Source organism: Talpa occidentalis, unplaced genomic scaffold (genome assembly GCF_014898055.3).
Source record: "Talpa occidentalis isolate TD23 unplaced genomic scaffold, MPIMG_talOcc4v2.1, whole genome shotgun sequence".
NCBI classification, from domain to species: Eukaryota; Metazoa; Chordata; class Mammalia; order Eulipotyphla; family Talpidae; genus Talpa; species Talpa occidentalis.
The window spans coordinates 62,295,790-62,314,345 of NW_026555331.1; positions in this window are offsets into that span (position 1 = coordinate 62,295,790).

Here is an 18,556-nt window from a genome sequence, read left to right on the forward strand (position 1 = left end):
ATTGAGGACTTGATAATTGCATCTCCAGGAGAAGGTAAGATAAAGACCACCAGAAGAGGTAAAAAAGTCTAATCACCTGCTGCTACCATCCCTCACCCCTCAAACTCCTGGCACTTCTTTTTGCTCCTAGCTCACTGCAAATACACAAGAACAGCCTCTCAGAGAGAACACTGGCTGCTGGAAAGGAGCAGAGCTGATGATCCTGGGGCTGCAAGTAGCTAGCTTGTCTTTTGCGAGCTTGTCTTTTTGCTTGTCTTTTTACATCCCCTGCACAAATGCTGGGGTTTCCCTAGGTTCCTCGCCCACTGCCACTTCGTGAGCACTGCCTACCATTAAAAAAACAAAAAACAAAAAACCGCTGATGGGTGGATATGGAGCTGACATTCCTGGAACTATTTGAAGCTAGCTTGGTGATCTCCCAAAAAGTTCTGTCCCCTGCTACACCTGGGTTTGACAGGCATCTGGACAACCTAAATACTATATTATTTGCAACTTCTTGTCAAGTCTGTCTGCACCTCAGACTCACAGCCCCCTGGACACTATGCATATGCCTGAGCATCAGGAGAAAAGCACAGCCAGCAAAACCTGCTGAGATCAGAACTAGATGACAGCTTAAGTCAGCTCTGGGAGAGCATAATCAGTGGAGTCTGCTTTGACCTGCCTCAACTAGATGGTGATTACAGATCCTTCCTTCAGCTCAAGTAGTACTCAGGGAAACATATGCACTTGAATCTACTAAAGCAATCTCTGCACACCCAGGCTGGGTTCTTGGACCAGTACCCTACATTGGTTCTTGACTCCTAGTAATCCTTACTGGTGACAAGGTTTCAACCAATACAACAGAAAGCATAGCAGCCAAGACAAACATCCTTGCCAATACTCCACAATCTGCAATTCTAATACAAGACCATCACAGTAGAACTGGAAGGACAGAATTTTAGCTTAATCTATAGAAGTATTTCTAGAACATCAGAAACAATAAATCAATACAGTGAGGTGACAGACTACAAAACAATATACAAAAGTCTGTTGCATTCCTATATGCAAGTAACTAGCTTGAAGAGAAAGAACTCAAGAAAATAACCATATTTATAATCACATCAGAAAAGAATTAAATACACAGGAATAAACTTAACAAAGGAGGTGAAGGATGTATACAGTGAAAAGTCTAAATCATTGTTAAAAGAAATAGAAGACACAAAGATATTCCTTGATCCTGGTTTGGAAGAATTAACATTGCTAAAATGGTCATCTTTCACAAAGCAATATACAGATTCAATGTAATCTCTATCAAAGTTTTAATAATATACTTATTCTTCAAAGGAATAGAGCATACACACCGAAATTTGCATGGAACAACAAAAAAAGTATCAAATAGCCAATGTAATCCTGACAAAAAAGAATGGAGATATTACATATGCCCAGACCTCAGACTTTCTACAAAGCTATAGTAATCAAAATGGTATGCTATTAGAATAAAAATGAGCACATAGATAAATGGAATTGAGAACCCCCAAATAAAGCCACACTTATATGGATAGTTAATCTATGCCAAAGCAGTCGATAGCGAAAAATGGAGAAAGGAGTCCCTATAATAAATATTGTTGTTAAAACTGTACAGCCTTATGCAAAAGAATGAAACCAGACCACTATTTAATACTATACACAAAAATTAATTCAAAATGAATTAAACACTTGGATTTAAGACCTGAAACAATAGGATACATAAAAGAAAACACAGCAAAAACTGTTGGAGACATTGGCTTCAAGGATGTCTTTGGGGACTGGTCCAGTGGTGAGAGAAACTAAAGCAAAAATAAACAAATGTACTACACCAAACTGAAAGCTTTTGCACAGGGAAAGAAATTATCATTAAAACAAAAAGACATCCTGTTAATTAGGAGAAAAGATTTGCACATCATGCATCCAGCAATAGACTAATATCCAAGACCAACACTGAAGCCATACAACTCAAAATAGGGAGACAAATAACCCAATAAAATATATATAGCGAGAGAGACAGAGATCTGCACTTACATATCGATATATAGATCTCTCTCTCTCTCTCTCTCTCTCTCTCTATATATATATATATATATATATATATATATACAAAGAGGCACTCATCCAAAGAAGACAAACAGATGGCAACACCAAATGAAAAATTGCTCATCCCATTGTGCTCAAAGCCACAATGGGATACCATCTCACACCTGTGAAAATGGCCCATATCAGAAAGACAGAAATAAGTGTTGGTGAGAATAGGATGAAAAAAGAAACCTTCACACACTGCTGATGCAAATGTTGACCATTCCAGCCCCTAAGAAAAAGACCTTGGAGGTTTCTAAAAATATTTAAAATAGATCTACCATATGACCCAGCAAATACACGCCTAGGTTTACCTGAAGAAAGCAAAATTAGTAATTTGAAGGGATATATATGCACTCTTATGTTCATTGCAGCAGTACTTACAATAGCTAAGTTATAGAAACAACTTAAGTGCTGGGTGACAGATGAGTGGTGGATTAAGGAGATATAGATAGATAGATAGATAGATAGATAGATAGATAGATAGATAGATAGACAGATAGAGATATGTAGATATATATTGAATGGAATACCACTCAGCCATAAAAAAGATTAAATCTTGCCTGGAACTGAAAGGGATTATGCTAAATGAAATAAGTCAGAAGGTGGAAGGCAAATAGGAGATAATTTTACTCAATTGTAGAATATAGAGAAACAAAAGAAAGAAAAACCAAACAAACTGTAGAAATCTGTGTAGACATAAAACTAACAGAGAAAGATAGTGGAGATGAGGAACAAAGGGTGGGAGAGGTCAAATTTACTGTGGCTGAGGAGACGGTACTCTGGTATTGGTGTGGTGTGGTAACTTACATCTTGAAGAGGTGTGAACCTATACATCTAAATCATACATTATATTGTAAACCAACATATTTTACTATATTTACAATATAGTATTGTAAATTATATATAGGATTGTAAACCAACATATATAGTGTTGTTACCTCAATAAAAAAGCAGTACAATAAAAAAGCATAAGAATCTCCAGTAAGATTTTCTTCTCTGTAATAGCAGTCTTAAGTAGCTTGTTGCTCTATATATTTATTTATTTTTGCATAGGAGAACTAGGGCATAGGCCAGAGATGGGGGTAGGAGTCAAGAGAGACAGAGTGGGGAGCAGAATAGTTGGATCTACTGAAACACACGGCTGAGGGGAGTAGCAAGAGAGACAGGAGAGGTCTGCTGCACCATATATAGGTTATCTCCCTGGCTGGGGATCGAACTCAGGCCCCAACAGAGATAGCATGATCATCGTGCTAAGACTTAACCCCAAGGCCACCACGAAGACTCTAAGAATATTTACATACTTTTTAAAGATTTGTTTATTTATGCATACAAGAGCTGGGATGCAGGCCAGAGGTGCGTGGGGGTGAGAGGATTCACCAGAGACAGAGTGGAGAGCAAAACAGGCAGATCTGCTGAAATACACTGCTGAGGGGAGCAGCAGGCAAGACAGGAGAGGTCTGCTGCACCATGTGGGTCACCTCCCTGGCTGGGGAATGAACTCGTGCTGCAGTGGCTGCAAACAGCTTTATCCTTTTTTCAATTTACTTCTCTTGCTCTCCTGATGAAAGCCCACAGGAAAACCTTTTTTTTTTTTCCTGAACTACGTACCACAATAAACAAATACATAAAAAGAATGTCCCTTGAACAGCAAGTGGGGTATAGTGGAGCTGAAAGACCATGGAGTTTACTGTCCTATGCCTAGATTTATCACTCCACATCAAATAGCTACAGCGCCTTGTATGAGACATTTTTCTTCTTCGAGTCACCATTTTTTCATAAACATGATCGGAACAACAAAAATTAGTAACAATACTTCTTTCATCTCCTTTTCTGTCTTGTTATGATCAAATGAGTAAATATGAGCTGAAATGCTTTGCAAGCTTCCAATAGGTTACACATATTTTTCTCTTAATTGGAGAAGTGGTGCTATTCCTTAAGATATTTTTAAATTTTCTTTTTTTGTAATTGCCTAGAAAATTCACTTACAAAGACATCTCAGGCCTCCCTGGTGGTGCTATGCAATTATTGGTAGCCACTGCTCTCCAGCCAGGGAGATAACTCACATGGCACAGGAGATAACTCTCCTGTCTCAGCAGTGTGTTTCAGTCAATCCACCTGTTCTGCTCCCCACTCTGTCTCTGGTGAATCCTCTCACTCCCTCACCCCTGCAGTCTGGCCTACACCCCAGCTATTGTATGCATAAATAAATAACTCTTTTTCAAAAAGGTATCTCATTAATTGTTGAGTATTATTTTGACCTAAGTATCTTGATTATCTCTTGATTATCAGCTTGATTATCTCTTGATATTTCATTGACCATATATCCTGTCAGTTTCTGTATATTAAACCTACTTATGAAGGTATATTATTTTGCACAAAGAGAATTGTAATTCATCTTCTATACTCTCTAAAGCAAAAGCCACAATTTTAGATAAAAATCCTCCTAGTAATTGTTAAGCTTCCCAATGTTTTGACTTTCAAAAGGAAATCATTTATTTTGATAAATATCTAGTTTTGGTTTTGACTATTTTAAATGGTCTCCACATGATTTTCTGGTCACATCACAATGTAGGTAAATTTATCAATGTAATCCTTATAGGTTTTATTTCATTTCAATATCAGTGCTTATATTTTACTTTATAATATGTAAGAAGTGACACAGAGAAGAGTATGCTAGGACAGAAAGAAAAAAATCCAAATCAGAAAGGCACAGAAACTCAAATGACTTTGACAGTAAATTTTATGTTTTACCACATAAAATAGATAAATATTAGATAAATAAATAAAAGAAAAACATAGAGACTTTGATAAGGTAAATGAGCCAATGTGAGAGCAGACACCACATTTCATCATTAAGTTCTAAAAATATTAAAAGGAATTAAATATTAGTCATATTGTACCCCTCTAATATAGCTGTTCTCATATACATTATTATGAGCAAAAAAAAAGCACAAAAATAAAGTCTCTCTACTTTCTCCACATACCAAACATCAGCCAAAATTCAGCTAATACAGCACTATAAGACACGTAAAAATATGTATTTAGTTACAAGAGAAGAAGGCCCATTTGTTGAAATGGTTATAACCTGCCTCCCCCAAACTTTCTTGTCCTTTTCCTGACCATCACAAATTAAGTAATTATTCTTAATGTGTAAAGCTGAACATCATTCTGTTTCATTTTATTGCAAACATAACCTCTATTATTTTGTTTCTGTTTTGATGAACAGGTCTTAGCAATCACAGTGAGATTTTGAATGGATGCAGATGCTGTAGATGGATGTGTCATAATAGCTTTAAACCACCAGAAGGAGCTCTAAAACAGACTACTGGGAAATATTAGACCTGCTGGCAAAGAAGGGGAAATAATATATTGTCTACAGATGGAGAGTTTAAACCACATTAAAACTTAATAAAGAATTACAGGGTGGCTGAGGGAATTATAACACTAAAAAGCCTTCAGAAGACAAAATACAAGTGCCTAAAGGCATTAAGTTAGTACTGTATTTTGGGATTTTTTTAAAAGAGAAAAAAATATACAAGAAATATTGATTCAATTAGTGAAACCAAACAAGCCATGAGATTGTAAATGAGATTAAATTTACACAGAGCTTCCCAACCCTTCCATCTGCCAAAATTTTCCTTTCACTGAAATCAGTCTTATGCCTATGCTTTGTAGGATGATTCGAAAGACACTCAAAATTTCCCTTAATCAGAAATCTCTCTTCTGATTAATCCCTAGTACCTGAAATTCTTAAGATTTACATTCCAGCTTAAGAATTTGAATTATATAACATTCTTAACACCTTTGTCTTTAACCAAGTAGACTTTATCTCAACTTGCAAGGCTATACTGATTACAGGCAAGATTGATCTTAAACAGCTTAATCCTTTACTATACATCATCATAAAATAGGAAGGCCGGACTGGGCTGTGAGGATTAAGATGATGATTTTTAATTGTGGAGAAGAGGCCAAGTGTAGGAAGTAAAGTGGATTACCAAAATTATACTAATAAATCTGCCAAAACCATGAGCATCTGTGAAACAATAATCTCAACCACTGAGTAACTGCAAAGAAGCACAAAGACAATAACATACTCCCTGTATTCATTTGCCAGGCTGCTGTTAAAAAAGCATCACAGGGCCTCCCTGGTGGCTGAGGGATTAAAGTCTGAGCACTGTCAAGCTATCACCAGCACTGCAGCATGAGCTTGATTCCAGGACAGGGTTCTAACCCACATATGGCACAGCAGACCTCTCCTGTTTCACCTGCTGCTCCCCTCAGCAGTGTATTTCAGTAGATCCACCTGTTCTGCTCCCCACTCTGTCCCTAGTGAATCCTCTCACCACCCCCCCAACTCTGGCCTATACCCCAGTTCTTGTATGCATGCATAAATAAATAAAAATAAATCTTCTCTTAAAAAAAGCATCACTAACAGGGTTAACAGCTTAACCAACACCAATTCATTTTGTCACAGTGCTGAGACCCGAATTTCAAGATCAAAGTGTCTGTAGGGTTGATTTCCTCTGAGATCTCTCTTCTGTGCTTGTGGATGGCTATTCTCTCCCTATGTCTTCACAAATAGCGGTCTATGTCCAAATTTCCTCTTCTTATAAGAATGGGAGTCATACTGGATTACAGCCCACCCTCGTGACCTCATTTTAAGTAAATTGCCTCTACAATACAGTTAAATTTTGAGCTACTAGTCGTGATGTCAAAGGACCAAATCAGGTGCACCCCAGAACCCCTAACCCTGCCTCTTCTAAATGGGTTCTGCCATCCGCTGCATCAAGAAAAATATACTCTTGGGCCTCCCTGGTGGCGCAAGGGGTTAAGACGCAACCTATGAAGCTATCCGCAGCCACTGCAGCACGAGTTCAATCCTCTGGCCAGGGAGCTACCCACAGGGAGCATCAGACCTCTCCTGACTTGCCCGCTGCTCCGCTCAGCAGTGTATTTCAGTCAATCCACCTGTTCTGTTCCCCACTCTATCTCTGGTGAATCCTCTCACACTCACACCTCTGGCCTCTACCCAGGTTCTTATATGCGTAAATAAAATAAAAAAATCTTTAAAAAAAAAAAGAAAGAAAGAGAGAAAGAAAAACATATTCTTAGTATATAAGACCTTCAATAGATAAAATTTTAACACTAGCAGTGTGCAATTGTAACAGGGTGGTTGGGGTTTGGGCTGCCCCTTTCCCTGTCCTATAACACAATAAAGAGAAAAGAAGTTTATCTTTCAAAGTTTAGCTTTCAAGCACCCAATGTTACCCATACCCTCATAGGAAAATGCCCAGCCAAACAGGGTTGGCCCAAAGCAGGGCTGCTGAGACCCAAAAGCTTGCCACAAGTCTAAGGCACCTTTTGGTGGGGAACCATAAGAAAGGGGCAAAAGGGGCCAGACAAGTCTGCAGGAAAAAGAGCAAAATCAAAATACAAGTCAAGATAAAGGCTGCCATTATCAATCACCCCCAAGTCTCTCACCCACGTCTCTGTCTCTTTCACGTGTCTCCTTCCATGTCCCCCAAGTCCCTGGTACAAGTCCAAGGCTGAGAAGCAAGCACAGCCTTGTCACATGTCTCTCCGCTCCATGTGCCTCCTCCAGGTCTTCCCTTTTTCCCTTCTCTCCTCCTTCTGTTCCCAAGGCTTTTTCAGCTTCCTCAGGCAGCTCAGCCCCACCCTTCCTTGGGTGGGGCAGGGAACCTGAAACCTCCCCTTTCTAGGCAATCACACTGTTACAATTAGGATTTCAGCATTAAGTTTGAGGGGAAGATAATTCATCCCATAATAACTATCTTTCTCCCAGTGTGCCATAGGTCTTAAAATTTTTAAAACCTCAGTGTAGAGACTGTGGAAAGGGCCTCAGCTTGAGAGTTAGGCCTGTATAAAATACCAGTTTAACCATTTCCTATCAGTGTGATGCACTATTTGCAAAATAAGGGTAGAAATTTGTTCCTCACCGGGCAGTAGCAAAAATGGAAGGAGATGATGTTAGGGGGAAATGATGTCCTGAGTTAATCCCATACAGGCTTTGTGGACCCCACCCCCACTCCAGACTAAAGCCATCAAGACTCTGGGAAAGACAAATCCCATCACCACCAAGGGAGGGTGGCTGGGACCTGAGGGTGGAGTTGGGCAGCCAGGTTGGATATAAAAAACCAAACACGTGGGCCTTGGGCTCTCTCTGGCTCGCGATCGCTCGCCTCCTGGCTTCATCGCTCCTGGCTGGCGGCCAACTCTGAGAGCGCCATTTTGGAATTCCTGATCGGAGCCCCACGTTGGGCGCCAAACTGTTGTAGAGCAACCCTGATACAAAACGGGGTGCCTGACTGTGGGTCCTCACCAGCGCGCTTAAAAGGACTTATCAATGCTCTACTGCAGGCACACGTGAAAGGTTAATAAAAGGTTTATTTACAAGGGAAGGGGAAATGAGGAGATGTACAGCTCTGGGAGAAAAGTGGGAGACAAAGTTTTAAATGAGTCCTACCCGATCCGCCGATCAGGAATCCCAAAATGGCGCTCTCAGAGTTGGCCGCCAGCCAGGAGCGGTGAAGCCAGGAGGCGAGCGATCGCGAGCCAGAGAGAGCCCAAGGCCCACGTGTTTGGTTTTTTATATCCAACCTGGCTGCCCAACTCCACCCTCAGGTCCCAGCCACCCTCCCTTGGTGGTGATGGGATTTGTCTTTCCCAGAGTCTTGATGGCTTTAGTCTGGAGTGGGGGTGGGGTCCACAAAGCCTGTATGGGATTAACTCAGGACATCATTTCCCCCTAACAATGATTCTTGTGAAAAATGGGCAGAGGTTCCCCAGTATGGACTGAAACCTTTCTAAGCATTCTATGCCCTGGAAAGATGATCCCTGTCCTTCATACAGACCCTGTATGACCTGACTCCCGTCTCTTTAGCACAGCCTTTCTGAGAAGAAAAGGATCTGTGCCACAGTGATCTGATATCTCTGACAGAAAAGAAACCAAACAAAAACGCTAAAACGGAGTCAAAACCATGTTTTGTTTTTAAATGTTTCTTTAATTACCAATGCTTTAAACATGCACATATCCGACAACTATATATAGGAACTCAATTGGAGATAAGATCAATAATTGAAATTTGAGGATCTTCTGAAGATAGCACAGTTTTTTTCCTACACCCCTAAGCAGCCCTTGAAGTTGTTCCTGCGACTGCATTCTTTCCCTTCTTTTTGCCTGTTTCTTCCTGCCCCAGGCTCTTCTTTTTTTTTTTTTTTTTAAAGATTTATTTATTTATGCATACAAGAGCTGGGGCACAGGCCAGAGATGGGGGGTGAGGGTGAGAGGATTCACCAGAGACAGAGTGGGGAACAGAACAGGCAGATCTACTGAAATACACTGCTGAGGGGAACAGCGGGCGTGACAGGAGAGATCTGTTGTGCCATGTGGTTTGCTCCCTGGCCTGCTGGGGATCAAACTTGTGCTGCAGAGACTGGGTGCTTAAGCCCTTTCCCCCACCAGGGAGGCCCCCCCAAGCTCTTTTCTTACCACCCTTAACAATTAATCTTTCCTGTGGTGACTCTAACAACATTTCCTCAGGGCAGAAGATTCCTCCACCACCTACGCATTTTCCCTCTGAGTGAGTGTATTACAGTCATGAAGATTGTTTTAATTAGGTCACAGGATCCCATAGGACTCAGTACTTAACTTTATGGAAGTGACCACAATTGTAAGGAAAACATCCCATATGTAATTGATTGTTTAACCTCTGCTTGCCTACTAGAATGTAGGCTCCCTACAAATAAGAGCCTCATCTAACCATTTATCAACCCTATGCCTGGAGTCCACACCCAGCCTTGCGGGTACATGAGTACACTGATTTATCCAATAGATGAGGTTAAGCTGAATGTGGTTGTTCAGGGCATCTTTTAATGCTCACTGATAAGAATGTCAAGATGAAGCTACTTCCATTTACTCAACCAATCCCTACAAGACCCTAAGGGTTGAAATATCTTCATTATATATTTGTCCACATGTATCGTTTACTAACATATATCATAACAGATAGCTATGATGACGATAGTGAGGGATAAAATTCATTAATACAGATGATATGACTTTTTGATCACTAATGATAAAACCTGAAAATTATAGCATTCAAAGAATGTCATGTTCTAGCATCTATAATAAGCAAAAATATGTATACACAGGGCCTCCCTGGTGGCACAAGGGATTAAGCGCCATACTATGAAGCAATCCGCAGCCTCTGAAGCACGAGTTCAATTCTCGGCTGGCCAGGGAGCAATCCACATGGCGCAGCAGACCTCTCCTGACTCACCCGCTGCTCCCCTCAGCAGTGTACTTTGGTCAATCTGCTTGTTCTGTTCCCCACTGTCTCTGGTGAATCCTCTCACCCCCCACATCTCTGTCCTGTGCCCCAGCTCTTGTATGCATAAATAAATAAATCTTTAAAAAAAAGTATGCACAAAAATAAAGATATGAACAATGTTTCCTTTATTTATGAGTAAGTGTATATATGTGAATATTTATTCTTTCTGTTCAAACTTACCACTGTAAAAATTAAATCAACAAAAGAGTATAATATTTAGAAAAATGTTTTTTTTGTTTGTTTGCTTGCTTCCATCAACAGACATCATTATCCAACATATATATGTAGTTTTGTAACAGGGTGGTCCCCAGGAAGAGGGGAGGTTCCAGGTTTCCTGCCCCACCCAAAGGAGGGCGGAGCTGAGCAGGGAGAGAAGAAGCTACAGAGGAGACTGGGGAAGGAGGGAAGCAGGATGGAGAGCCAGAAGGAAACCTGGAGGAGGCACATGGAGCAGAGAGACACATGAAGAAACTGTGCTTGCCTTTTGGTGGTACACTGGGTGACACAGATGTGGGTGAGAGGAGGTGGGGAGGTGACAATGGCAGCTTTTAATCTTGATTTTGATTTTGGTCTTTTTTTCCAGACTCGTCTGGTTGTTTCTGATCCTTTTCTGTGGGTCCCCACTGGAAGGTGTTTTGGACTTGTGACAGGCTTTGGGGCCTTGCTCTGGGCCAATCCCATTTGGGTAGATTTTTACCCACGAGGGGATGGGTAACTTGGGGCGCTTGATTTAGAAACTATATTCTTTGGTTTTCCTGTATTATTTACTAATTGTGTTAAAGTTCCTTTTCATTAAAGTCTTATGTTTTGTCTTGATGCGGCGGATGGCAGAACCTATTTAGAGCAGGCAGGGTTTGGACCTCTAGGGAGCCCCTCTCCCTGCCCTATAACAGTTTTTCATTTTGAAAAATCAATTTATGAAAAGAGACACAACCAAGTTACTGGAGACACCATTGCCATATTCAGATTCCCAGAACCTGACATCTAGTCTGAAACTAGAATGTGCCCTGCACCAATTTTTTCATTACCCAGATGGCTCAGAAGAAGAACTGGAAACTAAGCAGGGCTCAACTAAGTGTCCACCCATATTCTGGTTGTTGCATAATATATATATTTTTTTTTAAATAATAAATTTTATTATTATATTCCCCATACAATTGCAACCCCCTCATTCTGACCCCAATCCCTCCCCTCCCGCCACCCACCCCCCCAAAAGTGTCTCTGGTTCATAGTTTTTTGTTGATTTTGATTTTCACTTTCTTATAGTTATTCATTTTCCTGGTCCCTTATTTAAGTTTTCTAGATTCCTGCTATGAGTGAGACCATCCGGTATTTTTCTTTTTCTTTTTGGCTTATTTCACTGAGCATGATCCCTTCCAGCGCCATCCATGTTCCTGCAAATTGCATGTGTTTATCTTTTTTGAATGCTGAGTAATATTCCATGGTATATATGTACCACATCCTCTTGATCCAGTCATCTATTTTTGGGCATTTGGGCTGTTTCCAAAGCTTAGCTATTGTAAATAGTGCTGCTATAAACATAGGGGTGCAGGTGTTCTTTGGAATGGATGTTTCTGTGTCCTTTGGGTAAATACCTAGGAGTGGAATTGCTGGATCATATGGAAGCTCTATGTTTAGTAGGTCCAGAAATCTCCACACAGCTCTCCATAGTGGTTGGACCAGTTTGCACTCCCACCAACAGTGCAGAAGAGTTCCTTTTTCTCCACATCCTCGCCAACATTTGTTGTTGCTAGTTTTTTCAATATGTGCCATTCTCACTGGTGTAACATGGTATCTCATGGTAGTTTTGATTTGCATTTCCCTGATTACAAGTGATGTTGAACATTTTTTCATATGTCTGTTGGCCATTTGCATTTCCTCTTCAGAGAAGTTTCTTTTTAGCTCTTCTGCCCATTTTTTGAATGGATTATTTTCTTTGTTGTTGTTGAGTCTCATCAGCTCTTTGCAGATTTTTGTGATCAGTCCTTTATCATTAGTGTTGTGTGCAAAAATGTTCTCCCAGTCGATGGGGTTTCTCTTTGTTTTTGTTATTGTCTCTTTTTCTGTACAGAAGCTCTTTAATTTGATGTAGTACCAGCTGTTTATCTTTGCCTTCACTATCACTGCTTTGGGTGATGTGTCTGTAAAGATGTCTTTGATGTGAATATCACGTACTGTTTCGCCTATATTTCCTTCTATGTATTTTATGGTTTCAGGTCTTATATCTAGTTCTTTAATCCATTTTGAGTTGATTTTTGTGGATGGTGTGAGGTAGTGGTCAAGCTTCATTCTGTTGCATGTAGCAACCCAGTTTTCCCAGCACCATTTATTGAACAAACTTTCTTTGCTCCAATGCATGGTCTTTGCTCCTTTGTCAAAGATTAGTTGACCATAAATCTGTGGGTTTATTTCTGGATTTTCTATTTGATTCCATTGGTCTGTATGTCTGTTCTTGTTCCAATACCATGCAGTATTGATGACTATGGCTTTGTAGTATAGTTTGAAGTCTGGGAGTGTGATGCCTCCATTCCCTTCTTTTTTTTTTTTCAGGAGAGCTTTGGCTATTCGGGGTTTTTTATGATTCCATATGAATTTCATCAATAATTGTTCTATTTCTTTGAAGAATGATATTGAAATTATGATTGGAATAGCATTGAATCTGTATATTGCTTTTGGTAGGATGGCCGTTTTAAGAATGTTTATTCTCCCAATCCATGAGCAGGGGATGTCTTTCCATTTCTTTGTGTCTTCTTCTATTTCTTTTAACAGTGTTTTATAGTTTTCTTTGTATAGGTCCTTTACCTCCTTTGTTAGATTTATTCCCAAATATTTGATTTTTTTTGTTTCAATAATAAAAGGGATGGTTTTTTTTACTTCTTCTTCTTCAGATTTATTGTTTGTGTATAGGAAGGCTACTGACTTTTGCATGTTGATTTTGTATCCTGCCACTTTACTGAACTGATTGATGTGTTGAATTTGTTTTTCTGTGGAGTTTTTGGTGTTCTCTATGTATATTATCATATCATCTGCAAATAGTGATAGTCTGACTTTTTCTTTTCCTATTTGGATTCCTTGTATGTCTTTCTCTTGTCTCATTGCTCTGGCTAGGACTTCCAGTATTATATTGAAAAGCAGTGGTGAAAGTAGACATCCTTGTCTTGTTCCAGATCTTAATGGAAATGCTTTCAGCTTTTCACCATTGAGAATGATACTGGCTGTTGGCTTGTCATAGATGGCCTTTATGATGTTGAGGTATGTTCCTTGTATCTCAAGAATTTCAAGGGCTTTTATCATGAATGGGTGTTGCACTTTGTCGAAAGCTTTCTCAGCATCTATTGATATTATCATATGGTTTTTATAATTCTTTTTGTTGATGTGTTGGATAACGTTGATTGATTTTCGGATGTTAAACCATCCTTGTGTCCCTGGAATGAATCCACTTGGTCGTGGTGAATTATCTTATGGATACATTGTTGGATTCTGATAGCTAAAATTTTATTGAGGATTTTTGCATCAGTGTTCATTAGGGAGATTGGCCTGTAGTTTTCCTTTTTTGTGTTGTCCTTGTTTGGTTTTGGTATTAGTGTAATGTTGGCTTCATAGAACATGTTTGGTATTGTCCCTTCCTTCTCAATTTTTTGGAAGAGTTTGCGAAGGACAGGCATTAATTCGTCTCTGAATATTTGGTAGAATTCATTTGTAAATCCATCAGGTCCTGGGCTTTTGTTTTTGGGGAGGTTTTTGATTACCATTTCAATTTCACTGCTTGTAATTGGTTTGTTTAGGTGTTCTATTTCTTCTTTATCTAGCTTTTGGTGATTGTAGAGTTGTAGGAATTTGTCCATCTCCTCTAGATTGTTGAACTTGTTTCCATATAACTGTTCATAGTAGTTACTGTTTATTCTTTTGATTTCTGCTGTGTCTGTTGTGATTTCTCCTCTTTCATTTATGATCCTGTTTATTTGTGCTTTCTCCCTTTTTTTCTTTGTGAGCCTGGCTAGGGGTTTGTCTATTTTATTGATTTTTTCAAAGAACCAGCTCTTGGTTTCACTGATCTTTTGGATTGTTTTTTAGTTTCAGTTTCATTTATTTCTGCTTTGGTTTTTATTATTTATTTTCTTCTACTGGTTTTGGGGTTTTTTTGTTGTTCTTTTTCTAGATTTTTGAGCTTCGAGATTAGGTTGTTTCTTTGAGTTCTTTCTTGTTTCTTGATGTGAGCTTCTATTGCTATATATTTTCCTCTTATTACTGCTTTTGCTGCATCCCATACATTTAGGATATTGGTGTCCTCCTTGTCGTTCAATTCAAAGAATTTTTTAATTTCTTCTTTTATATCCTCATTCGTCCAGTGGTCTTCCAGTAGTGTGGTTTTTAATCTCCATGAGGTAGGAAAGTTCCTTGCCTTCTTTTTATGGTTTATTTCTAGTTTGATGCCTTCATGGTCAGAAAAGATGGTTGGTCTGATTTCAATCTTGGTGTATCTGTTGATATTTGTCTTGTGCCCCAGTATGTGATCCATCCTGGAGAATGATCCGTGTGCGCTTGAGAAAAATGTGTACTCCATTTTTTTGGGGTTTAGTGTTCTATAGATGTCTGTTAAGCCCAAATGCTCTAGGTCCTTATTTAGAGCTTTAGTTTCTTTACTTATTTTTTGTCTTGTTGATCTATCCATTGTTGATAGTGGTGTGTTGAAGTCTCCCACTACGTATGTGTTTTCTCTGATGTCTGTTTTCAGAGAGGACAACAGTTGTCTGATATATTTTGGTGCTCCTTCGTTTGGTGAGTATATGTTAATGAGTGTTATTTCTTCTTGAAGTATTATCCCCTTGATCATAATGTAGTGACCATTGGGGTCTCTTTTATTTTTTTGAGTTTGAAGTCTGTTTTATCTGATATAAGTATAGCTGTTCCTGCTTTCTTTTTTGGTCCATTCGCTTGTAGGATTGTTTTCCATCCTTTAACTTTGAGCCTATTTTTATCTTTTGTAGCTAAATGTGTTTCCTGGAGACAGCAAAAGGTTGGGTTTTGTTTCTTAATCCAGGCTGCAACTCTGTGTCTTTTTATTGAAGAGTTTAGTCCATTTACATTTAGAGTTAATATTGATATGTTAGCATCTGTATTTGCCATTGTGTTTGTCTTTCCTTTGATTTTATATATTTTTTCTTTTAATAACTTTTTTTTGTTTTTGGGCTTCTTTCATTGTTATTCGTCCCTCTGAGGTTCTGGCTTTAGGATTCCTTGCTATAATGAAATTGCAGAGTTTCTGTTTGCCTGGGAAGGTCCTTATTCTTTCTTCATAGAGGAAGGAGAGCTTTGCGGGATAGAGTATTCTTGGTTGGCATCTGTTTTCTTGGAGTCTGTTGACTATGTCCCTCCACTCTCTCCTTGCCCATAGTGTTTCTTCAGAGAAGTCTGATGTCAGCCTGATTGGTTTTCCTTTGAATGTTATCTGTTTCTTCCCTCTTGTCAGCTTCATTATTTTTTCCTTGTCCTGGATTCTTGGGAGCTTTACTATTATGTGTCTTGCTGTATTTTTCCTTTCGTCATGGAAGTTTGGTGTTCTTCTTGCTTCTTGTATATCAATTTTCAGCTCCTTCTTCACATTTGGGAAGTTCTCTTCAATTATCTCCTGGAATATTTTCTCTGTTCCTACATCTCTCTCCTCTCCTTCTGGAATTCCTGTAACTCTTATATTTCATCTCCTCATGGAGTCAGATAGTTCCTGAAGTCTTTCTTCATTCTTTTTCCTTCGTCCTTCTCTTTCCTTTTCTGTTTTGGTTCCTTTTATTTCTGTGTCTTCAAGAGTACTTATTCGTTCTTCCATTTCATCTATTCTTCTTTCATTGCTTTTCCCAGAGTTCTTTAGTTCCTCCATTAATTCTTTGATCTCCTGCGTTTCTTTTACTTCCCTCTTTAGGGACTCAATTTCATTCTTCTGACCATTGTTTTCCCTCTTTAGGGACTCAATTTCCTTCTCTGATCATTGTTTTCCTTTATGAGTTCTGTCATTTTTTTTAATCATGGCAATTTTAAATTCTTTTTCTGGAAGGCTCAGAAGTTCTTCCAAGTTACTGTCGTTGCAATCTGGGGGGTGGTTTTCTTTTTGTGGTGTGCTTTTTTCCTGAGGAGTTGTTAGGTTGCGTGTGGTTCTTCTACTCCCTACTGTCTGTTTTCTAATTTGTCATATGCATTGGGACACTTTGTTGCTGGGACTGGCCGGCATCTTGGGTGAGCTTCTCTGCTCCCCTCTGGCTCCTCCGGGAGCCATCTGTCAGTTTCAAGCAGTCTTTACTGAAGAAAGGTCCCTGTTCTAAAATGCCGATGTGGGGACACACACCCCTGTGTGCTTGGTCTGCCCCGGCTGTGGGTGCCTGCTCCCCCTGTGGGCTCAGACTGCTGGTCTGAAGGGGCCTGGGGTGGGCTAACTTCCCAGCTGGCCACGGGTTCCTCCAGGAGCCTTCTGCAGGTTTCAAGAAAGGTCCCCGTTCTATGGGGTGTTAGTGACTTTTTTTCTGGTCGCTAGGTGGCGCCAGAGATCTCTCCTAGTCCGTGGGGGGCTGTTTTTCTTCACCCTGTGGGACAGGGAACAGAGCGGGAATGGTAGGGAAAACCTCAACGGCTTTGGGGTGCTGTGTCTGCCTTGTGCCCCACCTACATGGAGGACCCACGCTCCGAATTTCATGCCCCGGGTCTCAGTTCCAAAGCCCTCAGGTCCAGGACGCGGGCTGTAGCCCAGTTCAGTGGCTGCAGCAATGGTGCCTTTTGCACCCCGCTCCCGTGTCCGGACACCTGGTTTCTGATTACTCAGTGAGGGACTTTCACCTCAGTGAGGGCCCCCGCGCATCTCCCCGCAAGCCTAGGTTGCAGGCATGGGGACCTTGGCAGCCACGATCCCGATCCGCATTTGCTTTTCAAATGCGCCTCTTTTCCGGGCAAGCTTACCAGCCGGCCCGGGACTGTGTGCAGGTCTCCAGAGTCTCTTTGTTCTCTAATGGCGCCCGGAGCCGTTCGCTCACCACTGCGGCGAATCCTGCAGGGTTCTCCACAGCTCCCGTTCACGGGGTGTGGTGGCTGAAATAGTTCCTTTCCACTCACAGTCCTGCTTGCTGCGTAGTTTGTTCTTGTTGGTCGTTTTAGTTTGTTTTTTTCCTCCTCTCTGCTGGTCAGAGAGTGCCTGCCGGCTCTGTGGGTGGGGGAGGGGAGCAGGGTTCTGCGCTTTCCTCCCTTCTAGTCCTCTTTTATGGCAACTTTCTTCTTTGGGCAGTTTGCTGGAGTTGTCCGTTTATCTTCCGTGTCCCACTTCTCACTGGGACCTGCCGCTTTTCCTCCCTATTAACTTTTTTTAATGGGAGATCTTACTCGCAGCATCTCCTCGCCGCCATGTTGCTCCGCCCTCTCCATAATATATATTTATAATGTATAATGCATATGTTGTATAATGAGTGTCAATTAAAAATCACAGTGGAAATAAGTTCAGGTAATAGCATAATTCTCTACTGCTGAACTTAACTAAAATTTTATTTTTTATTAAAGATTTATTTACTTATGCATACAAGAACTGGGGTACAGGCCAGAGGTGTGGGGCTGAGAGGATTCACCAGTGACAGAGCAGGGAACAGAACAGGCAGTGCTTTTGAGGGGAGCAGTGGGCGAGTCAGGAGAGGTCTGCCATGACATGTGGGCAGCTCACTGGCTGGCTGGGGGATCGAACTTGTGCTACAGTGGCTGCAGACAGCCTCATAGGCTGCATCTCAACCCCTTGTGCCACAGGGGAGGCCCCTTCACTAAAATTTTAAATCAAGAAACTGGGGCATTACTAACATAGCAAAAATAAACACTTGACTTCAGTGGCCCACTTGTATTAGAATTATATGCTGCTAGCCTAAGGAAAACAAGAGGAGGGAAAGATTCAAGACCTGCTTAACTTTTTCATTCAACAAATGCTGACTCTGTGCTTTCTAGATGCTGGAACTGTCCTAGATATAAGCAGGGAAAAGATGGCTTTACTGCCACAGGCCACAGGCTACAGGCCACATTCAAGATGGGTGAAAGAGTCTCTGAAGCACTATTGGGACTCTCTGTCTTCTAGCTGCCACCCAGGAGAATTGGGTCAC